The sequence below is a fragment of the Aegilops tauschii genome, chromosome 4 (genome assembly GCF_002575655.3).
Source record: "Aegilops tauschii subsp. strangulata cultivar AL8/78 chromosome 4, Aet v6.0, whole genome shotgun sequence".
NCBI classification, from domain to species: domain Eukaryota; kingdom Viridiplantae; phylum Streptophyta; class Magnoliopsida; order Poales; family Poaceae; genus Aegilops; species Aegilops tauschii.
In genome coordinates, this window is record NC_053038.3 from 160230663 (window position 1) to 160243604 (window position 12942).

A 12942-nucleotide genomic window follows, 5' to 3' on the forward strand; every position below is an offset into this window, starting at 1 on the left:
CCAAGCAACAACAAATGAACCATGCAGTTAACTAAACACCAATTGAACAATATAACATATTCCTAATAGAAGATTAGACAGTTAACCAAACCAAGCATGCTTAACAACTTGGAAATATTGCACCCTGAAGAATTGAACATGACATTGCAGAATTGAACCAAGCAGTTAATTAAACACCACATTGGATGACATCTAGAACATATACACTATAGCAGAAGATTGCACGGTCAAAGTACATAGCACAATTCACTAGAATTTGTTAAGGAAAGGCAGTAGCTAGCAAACTGAACATGGGTCCTTATAGTGAGCTAATAAGACAAGCTACTCCTCATTGTCGGAGATATCGATAACGATTGGCTCCTTGGACATGGAAGAGGGCGAGGCCTCCGCATCGTGGGTGCCATCATTGTAGTGGTGAGTTCACTGAGCCGCTCCGGGCACCAACCTGCTGGCTCTCAAGATGAGGTAAGCACGTGCACGCTGAGAAAACACCTCGTAGTCTTCGTCGAAGGCACTGACGGTGGCCTCGAGAAAACGCCACCAACTATCGTTTAAAGCAGCCAACCGCATCACGGCATCAGCGCGCGAGGCATCAATGGTGGCCTCGACGGCGAGGTGCTCCTCCAAGATCTGGGGGTCGGCACGAATGGCAGCCATCGCGACCTCGTCCGCGCGTGCGACCGTGATTTGCTTCTCCACTACCAAATGCTCCTTGAGGTCCTGGCTATACTGCGTGCACCATGGCTTAGGTCGGCGCTTATTTGGTGGAGGGGTCAGTGATTTGGGTGGAAGGTGTCGCGCTCATGCCGGTGGTCGGGGCATGTGGGATGTGGAAGGAGGAGGAGGATGGGGGTCGGGTGTGGATTACCTGCCTGGATAGGCGAGGCCGAGTAGCGTGAAGGAGGGTCGCCGGCGAGGAGGCGGCGGCGCTGCAAGCAAGGAGTGAAGGTTTCAACTTGGAAAGGAAGGCGGAAAGGGGGGAAATGTGGGTTTTGGTAAGGAGGAGGGGGCGGGGAGGTAGATATTTCCGCATAAGCCAAAAATTTGGAATCGCTTCAGCCAAAAAACTGGCACGCAAAGTGTCATTAGACACGGTCCCTTATTCAGACACGGTCGAAAGATATTTTGTGCTGCATCTCACACGGTTGGTTATAATAAAATGTGTGCGATCTACTTGATTTTTCGTCTTGATTTAAATTACATAATGGGGTCACAACGGCCATGGACGGTGTTTGAATTGCTAGAACTTTTATCTGCAGTGATCATAAAAGAATTGGAATTATTCAGGGTTCGTTTGGACATTTTTATGCATTAAGTGAGTTTTCAATGCATTTATGTGCATAATTCAAATTTGAACTACATGCACATGCTCCAGTGCATATAAATTCGTTGAAAAATCAAATCTTTGTCGTCGGGTGCATGCTTAGGTCCCAGGCAAGAAATGGGAATAAATTTCAAACACCATGGCACCGTTGATTGCCGGCAAAACATTCAGATGCATGGTTTTTAAATTCTCCTAAATCCAAAACTCGTCTGAAATTCATGAAACTTGGCATGCTATCATGGAGCGGCATCAACATGCCGTGGTAAAAAAATTTGTCCTATTTGGGGCAGGTTTGGGTATATGCTTCTCACAAACCAGAGCTTCAGACAACAAGCATGATGGTTTTGGTAGGGAACGCCCCACCTTTGGGGACGAAACGATATCCATTGCCTCTTATTGCTTTCAAAACTTTTCTCGTGTCAACATAGAACAACAGGAGTGTTGTGTTATTTTTTGTGATTTTTCGGGGTTCGTTTGGACATTTTTATGCATTAAGTGAGTTTTCAATGCATTTATGTGCATAATTCAAATTTGAACTACATGCACATGCTCCAATGCATATAAATTGGTCGAAAAATCAAATCTATGTCCTTGGGTGCATGCTTAGGTCCCATGCAAGAAATGGGAATGAATTTCAAACACCAGGGCACCATTGATTGCCGGCAAAACATTGAGATGCCTGGTTTTTAAATTCTAGTAAATCCAGAACTCGTCTGAAATTCATGAAACTTGGCATGCTATCATGGAGCGGCATCAACATGCCGTGGTAAATTTTTTTGTCCCATTTGGGGCAGGTTTTGGTATGTGCTTCTCACAAACCGGAGCTTCTCACAACAAGCATGATGGTTTTGGTTGGGAACGCCCCACCTTTGGGGACGAAACGATATCCATTGCCTCTTATTGCTTTCAAAAAATTTCTCGTGTCAACATAGAACAACAGGAGTGTTGTGTTATTTTTTGCGATTTTTCGGGGTTCGTTTGGACATTTTATGCATTAAGTGAGTTTTCAATGCATTTATGTGCATAATTCAAATTTGAACTACATGCACATGCTCTATGAAGGAAATATGCCCTAGAGGCAATAATAAAGTTATTATTTATTTCCTTATATCATGATAAATGTTTATTATTCATGCTAGAATTGTATTAACCGAAAACATAATACTTGTGTGAATACATAGACAAACAGAGTGTCACTAGGATGCCTCTACTTGACTAACTCGTTGATCAGAGATGGTTATGTTTCCTAGCCATAGACATGAGTTGTCATTTGATTAACGGGATCACATCATTAGGAGAATGATGTGATTGACTTGACCCATTCCGTTAGCTTAGCACTCGATCGTTTAGTATGTTGCTATTGCTTTCTTCATGACTTATACATGTTCCTATGACTATGAGATTATGCAACTCCCGTTTACCGGGGGAACACTTTGTGTGCTGCCAAACGTCACAACGTAACTGGGTGATTATAAAGGTGCTCTACAGGTGTCTCAAAAGGTATTTGTTGGGTTGGCGTATTTCGAGATTAGGATTTGTCACTCCGATTGTCGGAGAGGTATCTCTGGGCCCACTCAGTAATACACATCACTATAAGCCTTGCACGCATTGTGACTAATGAGTTAGTTGCGGGATGATGTATTATGGAACAAGTAAAGAGACTTGCCGGTAACGAGATTGAACTAGGTATCGAGATACCGACGATCGAATCTCAGGCATTTAACATACCGATGACAAAGGGAATAACGCATGTTGTTATGCGGTCTGGCCGATAAAGATCTTCGTAGAATATGTGGGAACCAATATGAGCATCCAGGTTCCGCTATTGGTTATTGACCGGAGAGGTGTCTCGGTCATGTCTACATAGTTCTCGAACCCGTTGGGGCCGCACGCTTAACGTTACGATGACAATTATATTATGAGTTTATATGTTTTGATGTACCGAAGGTTGTTCGGAGTCCCGGATGTGATCACGGACATAACGAGGAGTCTCGAAATGGCCGAGACATAAAGATTGATATATTGGAAGCCTATGTTTGGATATCGGAAGTGTTCCGGGTGAAATCGGTATTTTTCTGGAGAACCGGGAGGTTACCGGAACCCCCCGGTAACTTAATGGGCCTTAGTGGGCCTAGGTGGAAGAGAGGAGAGGAGGCCAGGGCAGGGCCGCATGCCCTCCCCCCCCCCTCCCCCGTCCGAATAAGACAAGGAGAGGGGTGCGGCGCCCCCCCGTTCCTTCCTCCCCTCCACCTCTTCCCCCTCTCTCTCCTAGTCCAACATGGAAAAGGGGGGAGTCCTACTCCCGGTAGGAGTAGGACTCCTCCTGGCGCGCCTCTCCCCTTGGCCGGCCGAACCACCCCTTGCTCCTTTATATACGGGGGCAGGGGGCACCTCTATACACACAATTGATCATTGATCTCTTAGCCGTGTGCGGTGCCCCCCTCCACCATATTACACCTCGATAATATCGTAGCGGTGCTTAGGCGAAGCCCTGCGTCAGTAGAACATCATCATTGTCACCACGCCGTCGTGCTGACGAAACTCTCCCTTAACACTCGGCTGGATCGGAGTTCGAGGCACGCCATCGAGCTGAACGTGTGCTGAACTCGGAGGTGCCGTGCGTTCGGTACTTGATCGGTTGGATCGTGAAGACGTACAACTACATCAACCGCGTTGTGTTAATCGCTTCTGCTTTCGGTCTACGAGGGTACGTGGACAACACTCTCCCCTCTCGTTGCTATACATCACGATGATCTTGCGTGTGTGTAGGAATTTTTTTGAAATTACTACGTTCCCCAACAGTGGCATCCGAGCCTGGTTTTATGCGTTGATGTTATATGCACGAGTAGAACAAAAGTGAGTTGTGGGCGATATAATTCATACTACTTACCAGCATGTCATATTTTGGTTCAGCGGTATTGTGAGATGAAGCGGCCCGGACCGACATTACGCGTACGCTTACGCGAGACTGGTTTCACCGTTGCGAGCACTCGTTGCTTAAAGGTGACTGGCAAGTGTCTGTCTCTCTCACTTTAGTTGAACCGAGTGTTGCTACGCCCGGTCCTTGCGAAGGTTAAAACAGCACCAACTTGACAAACTATGATTGTGGTTTTAATGCGTAGGTAAGAACGGTTCTTGCTAAGCCCGTAGCAGCCACGTAAATCTTGCAACAACAAAGTAGAGGACATCTAACTTGTTTTTGCAGGGCATGTTGTGATGTGATATGGTCAAGACATGATGCTGAATTTTATTGTATGAGATGATCATGTTTTGTAACCGAGTTATCGGCAACTGGCAGGAGCCATATGGTTGTCTCTTTATTGTATGCAATGCAATCGCCATGTAATTGTTTTACTCTATCACTAAGCGGTAGCGATAGTCATAGAAGCAATAGTTGGCGAGACGACATGGATGCTACGATGGAGATCAAGGTGTCGCGCCGGTGACGATGGTGATCATGACGGTGCTTCGGAGATGGAGATCACAAGCACAAGATGATGATGGCCATATCATATCACTTGTATTGATTGCATGTGATGTTTATCTTTTATGCATCTTATCTTGCTTTGATTGATAGTAGCATTATAAGATGATCTCTCACTAAATTTCAAGATAAAAGTGTTCTCCCTGAGTATGCACCGTTGCCAAAGTTCGTCGTGCCCAGACACCACGTGATGATCGGGTGTGATAAGCTCTACGTCCATCTACAACGGGTGCAAGCCAGTTTTGCACACGCAGAATACTCAGGTTAAACTTGACAAGCCTAGCATATGCAGATATGGCCTCGGAACACTGAGACCGAAAGGGCGAGCGTGAATCATATAGTAGATATGATCAACATAGTGATGTTCACCATTGAAAACTACTCCATTTCACGTGATGATCGGTTATGGTTTAGTTGATTTGGATCACGTAATCACTTAGATGATTAGAGGGATGTCTATCTAAGTGGGAGTTCTTAAGTAATATGATTAATAAAACTTAAATTTATCATGAACTTAGTACCTGATAGTATCTTGCTTGCCTATGTTAATTGTAGATAGATGGCCCGTGCTGTTGTTCCGTTAAATTTAATGCGTTCCTTGAGAAAGCAAAGTTGAAAGATGATGGTAGCAATTATACGGACTGGGTCCGTAACTTGAGGATTATCCTCATTGCTGCACAGAAGAATTACGTCCTGGAAGCACCGCTGGGTGCCAGGCCTGCTGCAAGAGCAACAACAGAGGTTATGAACGTCTGGCAGAGCAAAGCTGATGACTACTCGATAGTTCAGTGTGCCATGCTTTACGGCTTAGAACCGGGTCTTCAACGACGTTTTGAACGTCATGGAGCATATGAGATGTTCCAGGAGTTGAAGTTAATATTTCAAGCAAATGCCCGGATTGAGAGATATGAAGTCTCCAATAAGTTCTACAACTGCAAGATGGAAGAGAATAGTTCTATCAGTGAGCATATACTCAAAATGTCTGGGTATAACAATCACTTGATTCAACTGGGAGTTAATGTTCCGGATGATAGCGTCATTGACAGAATTCTTCAATCACTGCCACCAAGCTACAAGAGCTTCGTGATGAACTATAACATGCAAGGGATGAATAAGACAATTCCCGAGCTCTTCGCAATGCTAAAGGCAGCGGAGGTAGAAATCAAAAAGGAGCATCAAGTGTTGTTGGTCAATAAGACCACTAGTTTCAAGAAAAAGGGCAAAGGGAAGAAGAAGGGGAACTTCAAGAAGAACAGCAAGCAAGTTGCTGTTCAGGAGAAGAAACCCAAATCTGGACCTAAGCCTAAAACTGAGTGCTTCTACTGCAAGCAGACTGGTCACTAGAAGCGGAACTGCCCCAAGTATTTGGCGGATAAGAAGGATGGCAAGGTGAACAAAGGTATATGTGATATACATGTTATTGATGTGTACCTTACCAGAGCTCGCAGTAGCACTTGGGTATTTGATACTGGTTCTGTTGCTAATATTTGCAACTCGAAACAGGGACTACGGATTTAGCGAACACTGGCCAAGGACGAGGTGACGATGCGCGTGGGAAACGGTTCCAAAGTCGATGTGATCGCCGTCGGCACGCTACCTCTACATCTACCTTCGGGATTAGTATTAGACCTAAATAATTGTTATTTGGTGCCAGTGTTAAGCATGAACATTATATCTGGATCTTGTTTGATCCGAGACGGTTATTCATTTAAGTCAGAGAATAATGGTTGTTCTATTTATATGAGTAATATCTTTTATGGTCATGCACCCTTGAAGAGTGGTCTATTTTTAATGAATCTCGGTAGTAGTGACACACATATTCATAATGTCGAAGCCAAAAGATGCAGAGTTGATAATGATAGTGCAACTTATTTGTGGCACTGCCGTTTAGGCCATATCGGTGTAAAGCGCATGAAGAAACTCCGTAATGATGGACTTTTGGAATCACTTGATTATGAATCACTTGGTACTTGCGAACCGTGTCTCATGGGCAAGATGACTAAAACACCATTCTCCGGAACTATGGAGAGAGCAACTAATTTGTTGGAAATCATACATATAGATGTATGTGGTTCGATGAATATTGAGGCTCGTGGCGGATATCGTTATTTTCTCACCTTCACAGATGATTTGAGCAGATATGGGTATATCTACATAATGAAACATAAGTCTGAAACATTTGAAAAGTTCAAAGAATTTCAGAGCGAAGTTGAAAATCATCGTAACAAGAAAATAAAGTGTCTACGATCAGATCGTGGAGGAGAATATTTGAGTTACGAGTTTGGCCTACATTTGAAACAATGCGGAATAGTTTCGCAACTCACGCCACCCGGAACACCACAACGTAATGGTGTGTCCGAACGTCGTAATCGTACTTTACTAGATATGGTGCGATCTATGATGTCTCTTACTGATTTACCGCTATCGTTTTGGGGTTATGCTTTAGAGACGGCTGCATTCACTCTAAATAGGGCACCATCGAAATCAGTTGAGACGACGCCTTATGAACTATGGTTTAGCAAGAAACCAAAGTTGTCGTTTCTTAAAGTTTGGGGTTCTGATGCTTATGTGAAGAAACTTCAACCTGATAAGCTCGAACCTAAATCGGAGAAATGTATCTTCATAGGATACCCAAAGGAGACTGTTGGGTACACCTTCTATCACAGATCCGAAGGCAAGACATTCGTTGCTAAAAATGGATCCTTTCTAGACAAGGAGTTTCTCTCGAAAGAAGTGAGTGGGAGGAAAGTACAACTTGATGAGGTAACTGTACCTGCTCCCTTACTGGAAAGTAGATCATCACAGAAACCAGTTTCTGCGACACCTACGCCAATTAGTGGGGAAGTTAATGATAATGATCATGAAACTTCAGATCAAGTTATTACTGAACCTCGTAGGTCAACCAGATTAAGATCCGCACCAGAGTGGTACGGTAATCCTGTTCTGGAGGTTATGTTACTATACCATGACGAACCTACGAACTATGAAGAAGCGATGGTGAGCCCAGATTCCGCAAAATGGCTTGAAGCCATGAAATCCGAGATGGGATCCATGTATGAGAACAAAGTATGGACTTTGGTTGACTTGCCTGATGATCGGCAAGCCATTGAAAATAAATGGATCTTCAAGAAGAAGACTGACACTGACAGTAATGTCACTGTCTATAAAGCTCGACTTGTTGCGAAAGGTTTCCGACAAGTTCAAGGGATTGACTACGATGAGACTTTCTCACCCGTAGCGCCGCTCAAGTCTGTCCGAATCATGTTAGCAATTGCCGCATTTTATGATTATGAAATTTGGCAAATGGATGTCAAAACTGCATTCCTGAATGGATTTCTGGAAGAAGAGTTGTATATGATGCAACCGGAAGGTTTTGTCGATCCAAATGGAGCTAACAAAGTGTGCAAGCTCCAGCGATCCATTTATGGACTGGTGCAAGCCTCTCGGAGTTGGAATAAACGCTTTGATAGTGTGATCAAAGCATTTGGTTTTATACAGACTTTTGGAGAAGCCTGTATTTACAAGAAAGTGAGTGGGAGCTCAGTAGCATTTCTGATATTATATGTGGATGACATATTGCTAATTGGAAATGATATAGAATTTCTGGATTGCATAAAGGGATACTTGAATAAGAGTTTTTCAATGAAAGACCTCGGTGAAGGTGCATATATATTGGGCATCAAGATCTATAGAGATAGATCAAGACGCTTAATTGGACTTTCACAAAACACATACCTTGACATAGTTTTGAAGAAGTTCAAAATGGATCAAGCAAAGAAAGGGTTCTTGCCTGTATTACAAGGTGTGAGATTGAGTAAGACTCAATGCCCGACCACTGCACAAGATAGAGAGAAGATGAAAGATGTTCCCTATGCTTCAGCCATAGGCTCTATCATGTATGCAATGCTGTGTACCAGACCTGATGTGTGCCTTGCTATAAGTTTAGCAGGGAGGTACCAAAGTAATCCAGGAGTGGATCACTGGACAGCGGTCAAGAACATCCTGAAATACCTGAAAAGGACTAAGGATATGTTTCTCGTTTATGGAGGTGACAAAGAGCTCATCGTAAATGGTTACGTTGATGCAAGCTTTGACACTAATCCGGACGATTCTAAATCGCAAACCGGATACGTGTTTACATTGAACGGTGGAGCTGTCAGTTGGTGCAGTTCTAAGCAAAGTGTCGTGGCGGGATCTACGTGTGAAGCGGAGTACATAGCTGCTTCGGAAGCAGCAAATGAAGGAGTCTGGATGAAGGAGTTCATATCCGATCTAGGTGTCATACCTAGTGCATCGGGTCCAATGAAAATCTTTTGTGACAATACTGGTGCAATTGCCTTAGCAAAGGAATCCAGATTTCACAAAAGAACCAAGCACATCAAAAGATGCTTCAATTCCATCCGGGATTTAGTCCAGGTGGGAGACATAGAAATTTGCAAGATACATACGGATCTGAATGTTGCAGACCCGTTGACTAAGTATCTTCCACGAGCAAAACATGATCAGCACCAAGACTCCATGTGTCTAAGAATCATTACTATGTAATCTAGATTATTGACTCTAGTGCAAGTGGGAGACTGAAGGAAATATGCCCTAGAGGCAATAATAAAGTTATTATTTATTTCCTTATATCATGATAAATGTTTATTATTCATGCTAGAATTGTATTAACCGGAAACATATTACTTGTGTGAATACATAGACAAACAGAGTGTCACTAGTATGCCTCTACTTGACTAGCTCATTGATCAAAGATGGTTATGTTTCCTAGCCATAGACATGAGTTGTCATTTGATTAACGGGATCACATCATTAGGAGAATGATGTGATTGACTTGACCCATTCCGTTAGCTTAGCACTCGATCGTTTAGTATGTTGCTATTGCTTTCTTCATGACTTATACATGTTCCTATGACTATGAGATTATGCAACTCCCGTTTACCGAAGGAACACTTTGTGTGCTACCAAACGTCACAACGTAACTGGGTGATTATAAAGGTGCTCTACAGGTGTCTCAAAAGGTATTTGATGGGTTGGCGTATTTCGAGATTAGGATTTGTCACTCCGATTGTCGGAGAGGTATCTCTGGGCCCACTCAGTAATACACATCACTATAAGCCTTGCAAGCATTGTGACTAATGAGTTAGTTGCAGGATGATGTGTTACGGAACGAGTAAAGAGACTTGCCGGTAACGAGATTGAACTAGGTATCGAGATACCGACGATCGAATCTCAGGCATTTAACATACCGATGACAAAGGGAATAACGTATGTTGTTATGTGGTCTGACCGATAAAGATCTTCGTAGAATATGTGGGAACCAATGTGAGCATCCAGGTTCCGCAGTTGGTTATTGACCGGAGAGGTGTCTCGGTCATGTCTACATAGTTCTCGAACCCGTAGGGTCCGCACGCTTAACGTTACGATGACAGTTATATTATGAGTTTATATGTTTTGATGTACGGAAGGTTGTTTGGAGTCCCGGATGTGATCACGGACATAACGAGGAGTCTCAAAATGGTCGAGACATAAAGATTGATATATTGGAAGCCTATGTTTGGATATCGGAAGTGTTCCGGGTGAAATCGGGATTTTTCCGGAGTACCGGGAGGTTACCGGAACCCCCCGGTAACTTAATGGGCCTTAGTGGGCCTAGGTGGAACGGAGGAGAGGAGGCTAGGGCAGGGCCGCACGCCCCTCCCCCCCAGTCCGAATAGGACAAGGAGAGGGGGGCGGCGCCCCCCTTTTCCTTCCTCCCCTCCACCTCTCCCCCCTCTCTCTCCTAGTCCAACATGGAAAAGGGGCGGGAGTCCTACTCCCGGTAGGAGTAGGACTCCTCCTAGCGCGCCTCTCCCCTTGGCCGGCCGAACCCCCCTTGCTCCTTTATATACGGGGGCAGGGGGCACCTCTATACACACAATTGATCATTGATCTCTTAGCCGTATGTGGTGCCCCCCTCCACCATATTACACCTCGATAATATCGTAGTGGTGCTTAGGCGAAGCCCTGCGTCGGTAGAACATCATCATTGTGACCACGCCGTCATGCTGACGAAACTCTCCCTCAACACTCGGCTGGATTGGAGTTCGAGGGACGTCATCGAGCTGAACGTGTGCTGAACTCGGAGGTGCCGTGCGTTCGGTACTTGATCGGTCGTATCATGAAGACGTACGACTACATCAACCGCGTTGTGTTAAACGCTTCCGCTTTCGGTCTATGAGGGTACGTGGACAACACTCTCCCCTCTCGTTGCTATACATCACGATGATCTTGCGTGTGCGTATGAATTTTTTTGAAATTACTACGTTCCCCAACACTCTAGTGCATATAGATTGGTTAAAAAATCAAATATGTTTCCTTGGGTGCATGCTTAGGTCCATGCAAGAAATGGGAATGAATTTCAAACACCATGGCACCGTTGATTGCCGGCAAAACACTGAGATGTCTGGTTTTTCAATTCTACTAAATCCAAATCTCGTCTGAAATTCATGAAACTTGGCATGTTATCATGGGGCGGCAGCAACATGTTGTGGTAAATTTTTTGTCCCATTTGGGGCTGGTTTGGGTATATGCTTCTCACAAACCAGAGCTTCTCACAACAAGCATGATGGTTTTGGAAGGGAATGCCCCACCTTTGGGGACGAAACGATATCCATCGCCTCTTATTGCTTTCAAAACTTCTCTCGTGTCAACATAGAACAACAGGAGTGTTGTGTTATTTTTTGTGATTTTTCGGGGTTCGTTTGGACATATTTATGCATTAAGTGAGTTTTCAATGCATTTATGTGCATAATTCAAATTTGAACTACATGCACATGCTCCAGTGCATATAAATTGGTTGAAAAATCAAATCTGTGTCCTTGGGTGCATGCTTATGTCCCATGCAAGAAATGGGAACGAATTTCAAACACCAGGGCACTGTTGATTGCCGGCAAAACATTGAGATGCCTGGTTTTTCAATTCTAGTAAATCCAGAACTCGTCTGAAATTCATGAAACTTGGCATGCTATCATGGAACGGCATCAACATGCCGTGGTAAATTTTTTGTCCCATTTGGGGCTGGTTTGGGTATATGCTTCTCACAAACCGGAGCTTCTCACAACAAGCATGATGGTTTTGGTTGGGAACGCCCCACCTTTGGGGACGAAACGATATCCATTGCCTCTTATTGCTTTCAAAAAAATTCTCGTGTCAACATAGAACAATAGGAGTGTTGTGTTATTTTTTGTCATTTTTCGGGGTTCGTTTGGACATTTTTACGCATTAAGTGAGTTTTCAATGCATTTATGTGCATAATTCAAATTTGAACTACATGCACATGCTCTAGTGCATATAGATTGGTTAAAAAATCAAATATGTTTCCTTGGGTGCATGCTTAGGTCCCATGCAAGAAATGGGAATGAATTTCAAACACCATGGCACCATTGATTGCCGGCAAAACATTGAGATGCCTGGTTTTTCAATTCTACTAAATCCAAATCTCGTCTGAAATTCATGAAACTTGGCATGTTATGATGGAGCGGCATCAACATGTCGTGGTAAATTTTTGTCCCATTTGGGGCAGGTTTGGGTATATGCTTCTCACAAACCGGAGCTTCTCACAACAAGCATGATGGTTTTGGTTGGGAACGCCCCACCTTTGGGGATGAAACGATATCCATTGCCTCTTATTGCTTTCAAAAAAATTCTCGTGTCAACATAGAACAATAGGAGTGTTGTGTTATTTTTTGTGATTTTTCGGGGTTCGTTTGGACATTTTTATGCATTAAGTGAGTTTTCAATGCATTTATGTGCATAATTCAAATTTGAACTACATGCACATGCTCTAGTGCATATAGATTGGTTAAAAAATCAAATATGTTTCCTTGGGTGCATGCTTAGGTCCCATGCAAGAAATGGGAATGAATTTCAAACACCATGGCACCATTGATTGCCGGCAAAACATTGAGATGCCTGGTTTTTCAATTCTACTAAATCCAAATCTCGTCTGAAATTCATGAAACTTGGCATGTTATGATGGAGCGGCATCAACATGTCATGGTAAATTTTTGTCCCATTTGGGGCAGGTTTGGGTATATGCTTATCACAAACCGGAGCTTCTCACAACAAGCATGATGGTTTCAGTACGGAACGC